This window comes from Ursus americanus, chromosome 22 (assembly GCF_024610735.1).
Source record: "Ursus americanus isolate L20-20 chromosome 22, mUrsAme1.1.p, whole genome shotgun sequence".
NCBI classification, from domain to species: domain Eukaryota; kingdom Metazoa; phylum Chordata; class Mammalia; order Carnivora; family Ursidae; genus Ursus; species Ursus americanus.
In genome coordinates this window covers 53,221,252-53,233,592 of record NC_142148.1, presented here as the reverse complement: position 1 = coordinate 53,233,592, position 12,341 = coordinate 53,221,252, and positions in this window count along the sequence as shown.

Here is a 12,341-nt window from a genome sequence, read left to right as displayed (position 1 = left end):
GAAGGGCTTCCTGTGTATTGGCAAAGCAGCTGCATCCTGGGAGCACTTCCTCCTTGAAAAGCACCCTCCCACCTCCCTAGTCTGATGAGGGCTTGTCCCTAGGAGGGACTTGCTCATAGTGGAAACAGAAGCACACTTTAAGACTGGGGGTGGGTGCACAGTAAAGAGGGTGGGCGGTAAGAAGCTGGTGTCACCAAGGACACACCGAAGCCCACATTATTGCCCACATCAAGGCGCTGACCAGCCTGCAGATCCACACAGAGACACTGGAATGAGAAAAAGTGGGATCCAGGAAACTGGTGCCCGGGGCACTCGAAGATCCAGTAAGATGGGCCACTGGGAGGTATGGGTGTGCCACCTGCCCTCCGGGGATGCTGGCCCTCAGGTGGTCAGAACCAGGAGACTGGTCAGGGAAGAGGGACACCCTGCAGAAGAACAGAGAGAGGAGTCCGACCAATCTGGTTCAAACCCCAGCTCCCCCATGTGACAGCCCAGTGGCCCTAAGGGGACTGCTCTACCTCTCTGAGTCTAAACTTCCTCATCAGTGAAATGGGGAGGGGGGAGGCTGCAAGAGCAGAAGGGAAGGGGCCAGGGGGCACCCCTAGGGAAGATGCTCAAAGGGGAAGCATAACAAAGGAGGGACAATTTGAGGGACCAGAAGCCAGATTCCCTCCTTCAACTCTGGCCAGCGTAAAAGCAAGATGGGCCACAACCACCATGTGCTCCTTGCCCAGGAGGGAACATTCTGGACTTTCAGAACTAGGCTGCTGATGGACGTTTTACAATATGTTTGAAATTTCACTTCCCACAGGAATTTAATGTAGGGATGTTGGAATGTGGGACTATTAACTCCTCTGGGTGGGGGGAAGGGTCATGCCCCCCAGTAGTGCCTGCAGTGGATGCAGCTCTTTTGAGGGGACATGTGAACGATTTGCCCCAGGTGTGGTTTCATCCTCAGCTGGAGCTAGGGGTGCCCCAGCCACTCCTGCTCACCTGCTCACACAGATCTCCCCACTCCTTGCCCCGCCATGGCGTTCCAGGTGTCTGGGATACAGGGCACACTAGCTGGACCTCTTCCAGGCCCTGTCCAGAGGCTCAGCCCTAGGGGCTAAGCCGCCTATAGCAGTGACCCCAGGACCTCACCCGTGGGGCTCTCCAGGGATACTGCTCTCAGGTCTGGGCCACACACCCACTTCCCATTACTCACAACCCGCCCCCCCCCCAACACACAGAGGGGAAACCCTTTCCCTCTACAGCACTCAGCAGGTCCCGGACGGGGACAAACTCCCATCTTCCTAACCGGAAATGCCCGTTTGGCCTGGAAAACTTGCAGCTAGGGCTCAAGTTAGCCTCCATCCAGAGCACCCACATACCTGCACCAGCCTCTAGAGAAGAAAAGATGTACATTTTCTGGGAAATTCTGCCCCAAACCATTGGTTCTCTCATTTCATTGTCACAACTCATCAGATAAGTGCTATTAAATGCATTTTCCAGATGGGTAAACTGAGGCCAGAAGGTGATGACTACCCAGCTCAAGTCTACCCAGCAAGTAAATGGCAGAGAAAGGATTCATACCCAGCTCGTGTGGTTCCAAAGTTGTGCTCTCAGTTACTGAGCTCCTCAGCCTCCCAAGGCAGGGCGGGGGAGGGGAGGACCAGTTCTGAGTCCAGAGGAGGCTCCCTCACCTTCTCTCCAGGGTGAACAGGCAGTGCATCCTGGTTTAGCAAAGACAATGCAGTTGCAGGGGCTCCCCTGGACCTGTTTCTATCGTGGGCTGGACAAAAGTCATTATCAGTATTAAATCCCCACGAAAGCAGTGTTCTCTCTGCAGATTTTGTGTCGTGCTCAGCACAGAAGGCTGCCCGCTTTCCGGTGTCTGCAAGGTGAGCAGACTGCCCTTGGAGATTTCCCACTTCTCCCATCTTCTCAGCTTTGTTTTTTCTCTCCCAGCTTCCACTTTCCTCTCCCCATTCTATCTCTTTCTCTCTCAAATAAACAAATAAAAGCTTAAAAAAAAAAAAAAGGACTAGACTCACTCACTCATCGAACTTCGGGTCAGGCTGGCTAAGGCCCATCTCTCGAGGCTGCTTCCCCACCTGAAGCTCTAGGGTCCAGTCTCACAGTTTCCCGCTTGTGATGGCAAAGTGGCCCCATCCCGTGCCCTGTCTGCTGATAGAAGTGTAAAACCACTTGGGAAAATAATTTGGCAGTTTTTTAAAAAGTTATGTGTTTCCCATTCGATCTAGGTATTCCATTCCCAGAGAAATGAAAGCGTATGTCCATACAAAGATGTGAACATGAATGCTCATAGCAGCTTAATGTAGAAAAGCAAACTGGACAAAACTGAAATTTTCATCAACCGGTGAATGGATAAACAAATTTTAGTATATCCATATAATGGAATATTCCTCAACAATGGAAAGTAACAAACTATTGGTGCACACAACAAAGGTGAATCTGAAAAGTATTAGGGTGAGTAAAACAAACCATACTGGACATACTGTCCATCCTGTTTCCGTGTATATAAAATTCCAGGGGATGCAACATTAACCTAAAGTGACAGAAAGCAAGGGAAACAAGGGCAAAAATGAACTATTGGGACTTCATCAAGATGAAAAGCTTTTGCACAGCAAAGGAAACAGTCGACAAAACCAAGAGACAACCGACGGAGTGGGAGAAGAGATTTGCAAATGTCTTAATCAGATAAAGGGCTAATATCCAAAATCTATAAAGAACTTATCAAATTCAACACCCAAAGAATAAATAATCCAAGCAAGAAACGGGCAGAAGACGCGGATAGACATTCTCCAAAGAAAACATACAAATGGACAACAGACACATGAAAAAATGTTCCATATCACTTGGGAAATACAAATCAAAATCATAATGAGATACCACCTCATTAACAAGTCAGGAAATGACAGATGTTGGCAAGGATGAGGAGAAAGGGGAACCCTCTTGCCCTGTTGGCGGGAATGGAAACTGGTACCTAATTCTGGAGAAGAATTTGGAGGTTCCTCAAAAAGTTAAAAACAGAACTTCCCTATGACCCAGCAATTGCACTACTAGGTATTTATCCCAAAGATACAAATATAGTGACCCGAAGGGGCACCTGCATCCCAATGTTTATAGCAGCAATGTCCACACCAGCAAACTATGGAAAGAGCCCAGATGTCCATTGACAGATGAATGGATAAAGATGTGGTATATATGGAATGGAATATATATACGTGGTATGAATAATGGCATACTACTCAGCCATCAAAACAATAAAATCTTGCCATTTGCAATGATGTAGATGGAACTGGAGGGATTACGCTAAGCAAAATAAATTAATCAGAGAAAGACAATTATATGATCTCATGCATACGTGGAATTAAAGAAACAAAACAGAGGATCATGGGGGAAGAGAGGAAAAATACAACAAGATGAGAGAGAGGGAGACAGGCCATAAGAGGCTCTTAATCATAGGAAACAAACTGAGGGTTGCTGGAGGGGAGGTGGTGGGGGATGGGGTAACCGGGTGCTGGGCATTAAGGAGGGCATGTGATGTAATGAGCACTGTGTATTATATGAGACTGATGAATCACTGGCCTCTACCTCTGAAACAAATAATACATTATATGTTAATTAATTGGATTTAAATAAAAAAATAAAGAGCACCCTTGCATAAAAATAAACCAACAAACACAGACAGACAGAAAGTAGACCAGTGATTACCTGGTGACGGGATGGTTGGGGGAGGGAAGGATTGTAAGGGCATCAGGGAATTTTTTGAGAATGATGACTATGTTCATTATCATGGGTATATACATGTGTCAAAACTCATCAAATTGGGTTTGTTTAAAAAAGTCTTCCCCTATGGACTCTGGGAAACAAACTGAGGGTTTCAGAGGGGAGGGGGTGGGGGATTGGGCTAGGCCGGTGCTGGGTATTAAGGAGGGCACGTATTGCATGGAGCACTGGGTGTTATAGGCAAACAATGAATCATGGAACACTACATCAAAAACTAATGATGTACTGTATGGGGAATAACAAAACATAATAAAAAAATTTAAAAAAAAATTCCCATTATCCTGGCAAGAGAGAACCCATCCCTGATCCAGCAGATGCCAGCCAGGGAACAGTGGCTACCATGGATCGGACACAGAGCCTGGGGCCTGGAGGGAACTGCTGCTTCAGAAGAACTGCATAAGGAGATGCACGAAGACTGGAAATCCTGGCTCCTAGGTCAGCATAGATGCTCATGGAACCAGGCTCAGGTGTGCCCTTTAAGGTACCCCTCCCATCTTCTCCCAACACACAAAACAAGCAGGAAAGGGAATCCAGAGATCATTGACAAGAATCCCAGAAAGATTCCAAACTTGGTAAACGGCCAACGGGGAGACTGAGGCTGGAAAGTCCTGCCTGCCCTGAGTCCATCTGCAAATTATCTTCCTCTGCCTTTGTCCCCTTCACATGCAGGATTTGATCTCCTTCCGTGTTTTTCCCCACTAGGTGCTGATGCAGTTCCAGAGATTGAACTACAATACGACAAGTTTCAAAACCAAACACAAAACTAAAAAAGCATCTCAATGGAAGAAGCAGGACACAGTCTTCCTGGCCTTAGAGTGGAGAAAGGCAACCCCAGTCCTGGGGCAGGAAGGAGTTCTGGGGCGTACAAGTCTTAAAGACTCCCACTTTCAGTGGTTGTTGCTATTCCTGGGAAAGTCCCTGCAACCTCTAAATCTCAGGAGTTCTGAGGGGCTGTCTCTGCTGTTTGCCCAAATTCATTGACTGAAATGGACCCGTGCTCTGAGTAAGGGGGATTTTGGGGTGCCCTCCAGTGGCTAGGGAGAAGGGTTGCCACTTCTCCTTCCTCCCACATACAGTAGCTGATGACTCTGGAAGATTTCCTAGGTCAGGAACGAATACGAGAGTCTGTGCAAGTTTTCCATTACTGCAGGAAGTAAAAGACCCAAACCACACACATGGGCTCTAAAACAAAACAAGGGCTTTAATCTCCTAACATGCAAATCTATCACGGTACTATTTAAAACAACTAAATGGTGCCCCCTACATAAGGAAATAGATGGGGGGAAGGGGTGTGGAGAAAATGGGCGCAAGGATGCAGCTGCTGAGGAATCCCTGCAGGGCCACTGGACACTTGCACAGCCCTGAGGTTGACTGCGGCCAGTTCTTCTCCTTCTTGAGTGCTGCTGACCAGCTAGGACCGGGGCTCCAGCTGGCAGGACAGGGTGTAGCTAAGGACAGAGGGACACCTGTGAGTTGCCCAGGAGCTTCCATTCAAGAGTCCCTGCCAGTGTTTGCCCACAGCTGGAGTCTGGCGCCCCGGCAACAAGGCCTGAGGCTGCCCAGGGAAGGAGGATCCCAGGAGTGGCCAGCAGAAAGAGTCCACCCCGAACCTCACCGACCCAGCTCCTGATGGGCCTCACCTCTCAGCCTCGCTGAGCGGCTCCATAGCCTGGAACCAGGCCCAAAAAGGATCCTCGGGCTCTAGGGTGTAATTCTCGGCAGCCACCTGGAGCAGCATGATGTCCGTCATGACTTGGTATTCCTGAGCAGACAGAGAAGCACAGGATGCATAGGGAGCCTGGGGTGGGGGGGGGAGCTGCAGGACCTGGTGACGGTTGAGGAGCGGGACCGGGGACCTATCCCAGGTCCTGGCACACATGGCCACCCTCCTGCCTAGAGATTCATCTGGTCTCCACCTGTTCTCAGAGGTGAATATCAGTAGCCCCTCCTCCGGGAAGTTCTCCTGGATGCCATGCTCTGTCCCCATCTCCTAACGGGATGGGACTTGCACTGCTTTCTTCTCAAGGGATCCCAGGAAATGTGAGGTGGAGGGCATGGAGCCAAGCAATGTTCTTCCCAGGGACATCTCTGAGGCCCACTCCCTACCCTTCCCTGCGGGAAGCGCCACATATGCTCACCTTATTTCTTTTCTGGTGGTTGATCTCATTCCCCTGGAAAGCAGACAAAGTCCATCAGAATGAGGCCCCTGGTTCTTAGGAGCACTTGATTCCCATCCCTTCTCATGCTGCACCATGGCCAGGACCCATGAGGGGGCCGTGCATACACAGATAGTGGGCCTGGGATCTAGGCCAGGCTCTGGGGTCCAGAGAAAGGAGGACATGGGGCAGATGGACTGGCTACAGGTCGGGACCCTGCAGCACCACCCTCTCGGAAGACAGTAGGGGAGGCCGAAGCCTCAGGCAGGAAGGGGCTGCTGCGGCTACTGAGGTGCTTGCTGACGTGGAGGGTCCTGACTTCATTCTCCCCCCACGGGCAAACTCACCGGGGGAGGCTGAGGTCCACTCAGACAGACCTCATGCAGCTTTGCCTTCAGGAAGCTCTGCTGCTTCACCAGTCTTCGGCACCGGGAGCCGTGGCCTAACTGCAGCCTCACCTCGCTCATCCCTGAGATGGGCAACAGCCCCCAGGCTCACAGGGTAGCCGTGAGGCTGTCATGATGGGAGGTTTGCCGAGTCCTGAGAGCTCAGGGCTCAGTACAGGGGCGTTCTGCTCCCAAACCTCCGGATTCTGGTCCCTCCCCCACAATCCTCAGGCTCACCCACCTCCAGATAGTCCTCCATGGCGGTATCTAACATCACCAGCTCGGTGAGGAAAGTGCCAAGGAAAGGCACGACACCCTGTGTCATGAGGGGGAGGGTTGGGATGAGTCCCTGCTCGCTGGTGTCCACAGGGACCCCCCACTGAAAACGCTCCAGCCTCCTAGCCCACCCCATGGGCTCACGTGGAGCAGCCTAGGACCCTTAGCAGCCTCCCCCCACGGGTTCCCTTTCCCTTCCCCCCCAGAACATCAGACTCCTCATCACCTTCAGGGCCTGCTTTTCAAAAATGCCAGGGAATGGAGCACTAGGCCAGTCCCTCTCCACCCGCAAAACCCATTCTCTATGGACCTTTCTGGACCCTCCTCCTGGTTCTTTTGAAATAAGAATTGTAGAAGCTGTGGCCCCAGGAGCCGCAGCTGGAGTGGGAAGGATGCCCCCCCCTTCCTGATCTTTCCTTTTTGGGAGGCTTCCAGCCCTCAGGGAGGAGCCCTCCTCCTCCTCTGACTTTGGAGGCCCTGGGCCTCAGGCACATTCACCTTCTTCTGCATCCTCTTCTGGGCTCCCCGGAGGGCCATCACCAGGGTGGCAAATCTATTGGACGGTCGTTCCTGCAGGACCAAGGACAAGTTCCTTGAGACCATCATACCCTCAGGCCACTTGCCCCCACCATCTTGGACTTCAGAACCTAGACATCTGACCTAACTCATACTGATCCTGAGGCCCCATTATCCAGAAGCAGGCCGTGAGTGATTCCAGAACAATCTCATTCCAACATTCACTCCATGTGTGAACTTGACATTGCAGCCTGGCCTCCCCGAGCCTGTTTTCTCATCGGGAAACGTGACAACTCCACCTATCTCCCATGGTCTCCTGAGGACTCAGGGTCCTATTACTCTCATCATTGTTGTGGCCCTCAACCCAGCCCAACCCCATCACTGAGCACAGGTCTGTCCTCTGGGCTCTCCAGGTTTGTAGAGGCCCCCACCTGGACCAGCTGTCGACAGAGAGTGAGAGGGTGTGTAGGCTAGGGAGTCTGCTTGGACACCACCTGCTTGCCCCCTCGCCACCAACGGCATCCTCACCTAGGCTGTCGCCACATTCATGACAAAGGCTTCCCCTCCCCAAGGAATGCTTCAGACCATTCCCGACTACATCCACTCAGGACCCTGTTCCCTCCCACCCCTCCTCTCTTTCCAGACCTACACCTTCCAGGCTACCTTGATGAGCAGGTTCCTGCCCTGTGCGGTGTCCTTGCTGCACAGCTTTTGAAAGATCCTCAATGGCTTCCTGAAGAGAGGCAAGGGAGGCAGGATCAATGGACGAATAATGTGGCAGGGTTGAGTGCGAGTGCCTTTTCTTTGAGAACCCCAGAGTGTCAACCTGCCTGGTTGAGGGTTTCTTCTGGGATCCTCTGAGCACTAAGGTCTTTGTAGGACATGGGAGGGAGCTCTCATGTGGCTCGTCCTGGGCCTCCCTTCCCATATTCATTGAGAAACGCTGTTTGGGTCAATTTGGGGTTCAAATGGGCAGAGAGCTTAGTGGCTGTCAAGGAAACACGTGAAGAGATTTAATGCAGCTCAGCCACGTGTGGGACATTTGGCAAAACTGATTTCTAAAGTGGGAGGCATGGTGGCCTCCTCACCAGGGAGGCTGAGAGACCCACCCACCAGCCCAGGTCCTGTGGTCGGGGTTTGCCGCCTCCCAGAAGGTCCAAGCTGCCTGACGGTGAAGAGGACAAGCCTCTGGGAGCTCCCTCGTCCATCCTGGTCCCTCCATGGAGAGAGGCCTACTCACCTGGAAACCTTCCCCCACGTGTTCTCGAGGCGGTGAATGGAGACACTCTGCAGAGCCGAGAGGATGGCATGTAAGGACGAGTAGTTCCTCAGGGTTTGACAGGCCTGGGGAGAGAAGAGAATGGGCTGTCACTTGGGGAGCCAGCACCTTATTGGCTCTCAAGCTTCAGTCCCCCTCAGGGGAAAGTGCTCCTGCTGGAGGAAGCCGCTGTCCAGGGACCTGCAGAAGGGCACACGTGAGGCCCAGAGGAGGAGGAAGATTTTACCTCACTCCAAGGAAGGAGCCAGGCAGAAACGGAGCATCCCAGCATGGGGCCATGCAAGGCGAGGTCAGCATGCCCCTGGACCAAAGAGCCTAGGGACTGCACAGTCCCTAGGGCAAAGACCAGGGCCTTCCACCCTGAGACCTGATCAAGGGAAGAGCAGTGCCCGAGACTCAGGAGAGCACCTCGGCTGGGCTTCCCGTTGCATACCTTGGCCACCTTGATCCAGTGCTCCACCACCATGGCCCTGTCCCGGGCTGTCATGCTTGGGTTGCCAAGGCAGGTGGTGATGACACACTTGGCCACACCGTTGAACTGGGCGACAGTGGCCCGGACTGTGGGTGCCAGGTGCTCATTGCCAGGCTTGTTGCGCTTGGACCAGACGGAGCCCAGGCACTGATGGGGCAGCAGCTTCTTGAACAGCTCCTAGAGAACAGGCGGACCTTGGTTCACCCAGCCATTTCCCATGCAAGACTCATGTCCTACGTGGGGGTCACAGGTCAGAGCTGGACCTCAGGGAGCTGAGAATCTGGCCTGAGCCTGGTTCGAGACCGTGGATTTCATTCCATTGTTTTCCCTGAGGGAACCCAGTACACAATGACCCAGGAGCAAACAGAGCAAGGGAAGGAAGGAGGGCATTGGCACCCTGATCATGCTCAGGAACTCCCAGCTCCAGGTGGCACTGCAAGGTGGTCCAACCCAAGGGGGCTTCTTCCCCTCCCCTCCAACTGGTCATCCCCCTGGTCCTTCCCCCCCTTTCAGATGCACATTCTCACACGGGAGCTGCAACCACACATTCTTCCGTCTGCCCTGTCCTCATGGACACATCAGATGCCTAATCAATGCTGAGGGTACTCATCCTCCAAGGCACATGAGTGGGTGACCCATGGACTTGACTGAACACAGGGAGCTGCCCTCCTCCACCCACGGGACCAGGGCCTGCCCATTGGTCTCTCCATTCTGGCTCATTTCTTCTCCCTAGTACCTCCGTATCAGTGCTTATCATGGTCTCTCGCTACAGTCCGCAGCTGGATAGGGAAAGCTTGGGGCTAAGAGCCTTGATGGGTTGACAGGGTTGGGAAGTGGTGGAGCTGAGATTTGGTCCCAGACCATAGGAGTCCACATCAGGGAAAGGCAGGTGTGGGGCAGGTGAGAGCAGAAGGAAGGCCTGCCCCTGGCCCACCCTGAGAGCCCAGCTGCTCACCGCATCCATATACGTGAGCTGCTCTGCCACCAGCCTGGGAGGGAAGTCCAGGAGGTCGGGCTTCTCCTCACCCAGCTGGTTCTTTGGGGTGACCCAGCGGTGGCAGGAAGCCTCTGGGGCCGCGGTGGGCTCTGTGGCTGTTGCCTGAGTGAAACTTTCCAGCAAAAAGGGTGGTCCAGCTGACTGCCGCTCAGCACCCGGCACACATGCAGAAGATGGGAGCACGGGTTGCAGTTCTGGAACAGCTGACGGAGGGGAGGCTGGCTCTGACACCGCAGGTGACAGTTGACACAGAGCTGGGGTCGCCTCTAGCTCTATAGGAGGCCCTGTTCCTGGCTCTGCCGCTGGAAGGAGCCCTGGAGCTGGCACTGGGGCAGGAGACAGAGAAAGGTTCATCCACATCACTGACTTTCCGGATGCCTTTGCAAAACCAGGACAGACCCCATGGCCTTGAAAGGAATACCCAGCCCATGAACCCCATCCCAGTTAGCCTTCCCAGCTTGCCATCCCCCTTACCCTCCACCTCTGCCTCAGTGAGCGCCAGAAGTTCCCGCTGCATCAGGAGAAGGGGGACATGGTTTGTCAGGTCCCAGGCATGCCACTTCAGAACCATGGCCCCATGCACATAGGCCACCTTGATCTCGACACGGTCACGGCCCAGGGACTGATAGATAGCCTGCAAATTCTGGTCAGGCCAGGTACCCAAGAAGCGAGACAGGGTGCTGGGGAGAGTCATATGTGGAGCAGAGTCAGAGGCCTGGCCTTGCATTGCACATGCTACTCCCACAGCACCGTTCTTTCTGTATGGGTCCCAGAGGATGGCCCCAGCCCCCTTCCAACCCCTCTCTAGCTGCCCTCGTAGTGGGAGGCCTGGTCCTCCAGAAAACCTGAATGAGTCTGGTTTTTCCACTTCTCCTCTCCTCTACCTGGCCATGGGCCTGATCTACTCTATCCTCCATGCACACCAGTATCAAGGCTCAGGTTGGAGGCAGATTTGTGAGTGGTCGGCTCAGCACAGCCTCGGTTCTTGGCCCCGGTTGGGGTGGTCAGCAGGGAGGGGCAGGCAGAGCAAGTTGGGACCGTCAAAGGGATGGGTGTTTCAGGCACCCACTGAGCCCAGACTGTGCTCTGCCGCCCAGAGGGCCCGGGACCCCGTCCACAGCCTTCTTTGACTCATTTGCTTCTTCACATGAAGCCCCCCAGATGAAGCCCACCCACTGGAAATCAAGAGATCGGTGAGATCCCTGGTTTGGCAAATCCCTCCCCAGCCAGCACCCCTGTAGTCCCCCACCCTGCTCTGTGGAGGCAGCCAGCCCTGCTTCTGGACCCAAACCCCTGTCCCAGTTTTACTTGATCATTTCATCTGTCCTATGATCCAGCTCTAGGTGGATCCTTTCAAAGCTAGAGGAGGCTACGAAGATGTCACATCTAACAACCATTGGACATGCATGCTTAGGGTGTGCAGAGTGCCTATCTGACCCTCTGAATAGAACTGAGACCCAGACACTGTATCTCCTCTCTCCATTCACATTCCTAGTGCTTAATATACATTCTTGAACGACTACTTCCCAGCCCGCACTTTCCAAATCCTGAGTGGCCCGTGGGCTGGTCTGCCTGCTCCCAGTGTGCCCCTGAGCTGCTCACACAAAGGACAACTACCAGAACCATCTAGATGGAATCTCAGAAGTCCTTTGCACATGGGGAAACTGCCTGCTTTGCATTTCCTTTCGTCAACCCAGAAGGGCCACCGGCCTGTGAGGGTTGCACTTGAGAGCTTCTTGACCGGAGAGAGAGAACTATTAAGCAAGAAGATGCCCAGCACGTCCAGGAGCCCTTTCTACAGAGCCAAGCACCAGAGTAGCCCGTGCCATGTTTCCTCCCATGATTTCCTACAGTAACTGTATGAGGTTCATCCTCTTAACCACCCCACGTTTCAGAAGAGGAAAGGGAAGGTCAGAGAGGGGTGGTGCCATTCCCGAGATGTACACCCAGTAGATGGGAGGCTCACCCTGTGCTGTGCATGGGGTGGGCACTCACCTATTGAACTGCTGGCCCAGGACCTGTGTGGCTGAAGTGAACATCTCGTACATGCAGAAGATCGTTGAGGTGTTTGAGATGCTCCCATCTGGGAAGGATGGCACCAGGGACTGTACGAAATGCTCCATTGTGCCTTCTCGGAGCCTCAGCATCGTCTGGGCCTCATCCAGGGACAGGGATGATTCCTTTTCCCACCAGGTAGAGAAGGGGGGTGTGGGGGGCAATGGAGTCAGCTTCAACACCACGAACCACCAGGATGATCAGGGTCTGGTGCTCAGACCAGAGAGTCCCATCCCTTCAGGAAGTTGTGCAAGAAAAGGGACTTGAGGGCCCACCCAGAAAAAGGCTCTAGGCTTGAAAGTACAATTGCCTTTAGGGGTGAAATGAGAAAGCATTGGTCACTTCAACACATCTTGTTAGCTGAGCCACCACAGCCTTTCTCTCTCTGAATAGGCTTTATTAAGAACTG